Here is a 4598-nt window from a genome sequence, read left to right as displayed (position 1 = left end):
CAATACATGTAGCTCATTTCTGTTCCAACTGCTAGGTTTATTGCTTGATGATTGTAATATAACATATCCTCATTAAATCATCGTTACATTGGAGTGCAAAACATTTCAATAGTGATATTTTCAACTTTGCTTTAAAATATCAAAAATGAGCTCTGAAACATGCACATATAAAAGTCCTGTATAAACATATGCAAACATATATTTAACAATTTTTTAAGCCTTAATTACAATTCCATAACTCATAATTCATAAACTCTCTTACTTCAAATGGAAGGAAACAAATTAATATTTTACTCTTGCAATTCTCATTTATTTACTCTTGCAATATCAATTGTAACATTTATTAAAATCACAATTTACCCCTTTTTATTTAGAAATGTCTCTACCTCATTTGCCTATTCTATTCTTTACATCTATGACTCACTAAGCCACTGACAGAGAAGCCTCACTCGCCCACAAGCAACAGCAAAAAAATCGGTCAGAGACGCCACCTTTCTCTTACTTGGGTATCAAGATCTGCAACTTACTGCCAGCAAAGCTCTTTCAGACTTCCTTTGATCATGATTGTCTTATTTTTTCCACAATAATGTCCATGCACTTATTATTTAAGTTAGACTTGTACATATATGTGATATATAAATCAAGATTAAAATGTATGTGATTGCAGACCAATAAATGTTTAAACAATAAAATACATAACAATTTTAATCTGTAATCAAGCATAAGAAAAAACTTTCACTGTCAAAAATACAACACTAGGTATATTTTTCTTATCTAACATTGGATTTTTGCAAAACAGTAGCAACTCAAATATTTCATCTCTAATAGCCCATCTCTGTTCAATTAATACATTCATAGGTTTGACTCATTTAGATTCTTTATTTGTCGTAGTTCTTCTTATGCCCTGTCTTTTAGAGTGCTTTGATTTGAGAATGGCACTTTTGGTGTCCTGTTCTTTGAAGACATTCTCACATTCATCAGAACACAACTTCAGCTTTCTAATTTCATAGATAGTATTATCTTTAGAATCATTTTTTGTACTATGAAGATGTAATCAATATTTAAAACTGCTTTTTCTTGCTTCTTCTTCTCTTCATGCCAAGAAGTTTTTAGCTCTGGAGAAGCACACCTAGCTCCTAATTTCTACAATAAACATAAAAATAAATACCCATTTGCCTATATATACATATTATATGTGTGCTTCCGGATTAATGCAATTTCATATATTAAATAGTAAAAAACAAAATCTGAGTTGATTTTAAAATTATCATTTGACCTAGAGGAAGCACAGCTCAATTTTGCTTAGTTAAAAATTTACAGAAGACTACAAAAGATATGCCATTTTTTCAAATCTGGGTAATAAAGACAGATAATTATCTATAATTTCAGGCCAGCGAGCTACAGATTTCGAAGCGTGTAAATTTGGGTCTAATGATTTTTTTCACCATCTTTATTTTTGGAGCAATTTACCTGCTTGACCTTGAACATGTTGAGGTGCCCTTTTCTCTGCTCCTCCACACTAATTCTTTCATTTAGCAGCAAGATACTATGGATATGGTAAAAAGCTGTCATAAACAAAATATGAAAAATTAATAACAGGTGTGGCTCTCCATAGAAAGAATATTCAAAAAAGGAGAAAAATATACAAACAGGGTATACTTAGGACTAACATGACTACAGCAAGAAGATAACATTTTACACAATGAAAAAAAATTCTCTGTCATCTAGTTAAGTGAATTGCATAAAAAAACATATAATTATATGTATAGATCAAATTTATAGACGACAAAATATGATACGAAACATACATAATGGTACCGTAGTCCGAGCACATGGAATTTGAAGATTTACAAAGTTTGGGAAAATGCAAAGAATAGCATTTACAGCATTTATCATATTAGGACACACATATATATAGTTTCACAGCATCAAGCTGCAGAATTTGTGGAAGTAAATGTAAATTGGGGATCATTTTTTTTTAGCAATTTACCAATGTATTTACCTGCTTGACCTTAAATATGTTGAGGTGCGCAGCCTTTTTCTTCGTGTTCCTCCACAATATTTTATTTAATGTAGCAGAAAGATACTATGGATGAAAAAAATATGAAAAATTAAAAGCAGGTATGGCATCTAGTAGAAAAATATACAAACAGATGTATTTATGATATACAGCAAGTAGATAACATTCATACAATAATAAAATCCTCAAACCTTGTGATGTAGTACATATTATGATATGTATAATATTAAATTTAGAGACGACAAAACATGATGTCAAATGGGTGTACATACTCGGAACACATGGAATTTAAGAGTAAACTTAAATGCAAAGGTTAGCATCTACAGCATTTAACATGCAAGTTATTGAGATAATGAACAAGTGATTTAACATAAAGTAAAATATATTAACAACTTACACTGTAGATAGCAAGTTTTTAAAGTGGACAACAAATGCAAACTTTCAGTAAATGGTGGCAATTTCATACACAATAAGTTGTACAACAAATGATTAGTTTGTACCTCATACTGGGTAGCCAAATATCTGGTCAAGTCACTTTCAGGAAGAGAGCCTCAGCAAGTTCAATGTTGATCATTCCCATAGCTACTTCAAACTTTTCTGGCACAATTTCTGAAAGAAAAGATGTATCATGCAGGGATTTTATTCAAACTAGGAATAATTTCCATGAATGTAAAAATTTGAAAAGTTTATAGATGACCGACGAATACCAGACACAGAACAGAAAACTCGCTCGGGTCTTAAAATGGCTCAGGTGAGCTAAAATAAATCAATTCATGCGATTTTATTGATCTTATCAGAAAATTTAAGAAATCTTACCGTTGTGTTAATCTTCATACTGCTTTTGTCATTTCTTGTGAGCATTTAGATTCCTGTAAATAATACATGCATAATTGTGCATCATAGAATGTGAAAGCTATTTTTAATAATTCATGCCTACGTATTTAACGTAAAAAATTATGCATAGCTCAGAATCCATTGCTTTTGTTTTTTTTAGGATAAGGAAAATAAAAATATAAACCTCGTATTGTCTACTTGGTATATAGCATTTCAAGTTGTTGCAATATTTTTTATACTCTTATGCATAAAGATACAAGTTAATAAAACATTGTTTGTTTATTTGTGATAATAGAAAATTTGAGTGGTGTGGTTCTCACCATTTTCACAAGCTGTCTACATAGCCGGCATTATGGGGAATATCGTCTCAGGCACAGTCCACACTGAAACTATTTAAATAATCGAAATAAGTGCTAAATATACTCTTGAGTAAGCATTAAAAAATAAATAAATAAATTATTACATTTTACGACACTCTCTGTAAATGCTGAACAGAAGAACACTTTAGTGACAAAAATTCTGAAACCAATCCCAAACGAGAAAATTCTGGTTAAATCCATCTTTAAGTTAGATGGTTAAAAGTGTTAAATAATTATTACAAAATGTAAGTAGCGCTTGCCCAAACGTTTTAACTGCCAGGCATTTTATGTGTACAGCCCAGACTAAGGAACAGTAACATTATCAGTAGCAGAGGCAATTATTCATTCAAGGACACATGATAACATTTTGTACATTGTTCATACCGCTAAACAGGGTCGAAAATGTCTTCATCTTCTGTCAAAACATAAATTCCATCCAAAGTTTATCATGCTTCTCCTTTTCGAGTAACTCTCTTTCGCCCCTTCCTGCCGTACAACATCATGATCAAGTTCAACATGGCTGCGTGGAACTCTCCCAAAAATTGAATTTCGGCGCGGTGTGTTGTTTTTAAATAAATTGCTTTTCGAGCCCGACTTCGATCCCGATGTAATTGTACTACAGTGGTAGTCGATAGAGAAAAAACTAAGTTATATTCCAGAATTTTAAAAATTTACATAAGGGTTAAATAAATAAAAATGAGAAATTAATAGATTTAAATGAATAGGGTGCCTAAATATTTTTTTTTTCAAAAATGTTTCAACATAAGTTTACATTAGGTATACAGAATTATTTATGACATATTCAAAATACCAAAAATGTACTTAAACTATAAGTATAAGCATATTTACTTTTACATGTCGATATTCTTAAACGGGACGTATAGTTATCTCAATTAAACTTTATTATTCTCGACGTATTTTGCATTAAATATGATTATACTTATTCGAAAACTGTATTTAATTATATCACAATATATCTCATGTAAAATTTACTGTTATACATAAATTAAATTCAATACAAGAAATTTACTGGAGTAAACGAATTTATTAAATTATATTAAACGCGACTTTTCATGCAGTGTATAAGTCCTAAATGGGGCCGTTTACAAAAATTCGAAGAATGAATATTGTTAAGAACATTATACTGACCATCTTTTGATCAATATTGCTTACCAAATATTCCCCTTTTTGAGGTATAAAGCATCAAATATTTAGCATGCAGACCCTTTGTTACCCCTCATTAAGTAACATATAATAAAAAATTATAATATATAGTTGCAAATCGTCAAGATAAATACTTTTGCTTCAGTAATGTATAACAAAATATTGATCGTTAGAGGGTTATAGATAAAAGACTTTTGGCCCCTCTGGGCCCCTAATTTGAG

General features: G+C 30.6%; 1 long non-coding RNA gene across 1 annotated transcript; it reads right to left on the bottom strand.

Moving 5' to 3' along the window:
- Positions 1-925: 925 nt before the first annotated feature.
- Positions 926-3215, bottom strand: LOC134270095 (uncharacterized). The gene is made up of 6 exons (XR_009992723.1): positions 3175-3215; positions 2837-2889; positions 2521-2629; positions 2003-2086; positions 1471-1565; positions 926-1143 (listed from the first exon to the last, which is right to left on the bottom strand). It is a non-coding gene; the product is annotated as an uncharacterized LOC134270095 (long non-coding RNA).
- Positions 3216-4598: the final 1383 nt, after the last annotated feature.

This window comes from Saccostrea cucullata, unplaced genomic scaffold (genome assembly GCF_032062105.1).
Source record: "Saccostrea cucullata isolate Sc308-1 unplaced genomic scaffold, CSIRO_AGI_Scuc_v1 ctg1445, whole genome shotgun sequence".
NCBI lineage: Eukaryota > Metazoa > Mollusca > Bivalvia > Ostreida > Ostreidae > Saccostrea > Saccostrea cuccullata.
This window is presented reverse-complemented; position numbering and strand designations above follow the sequence as displayed.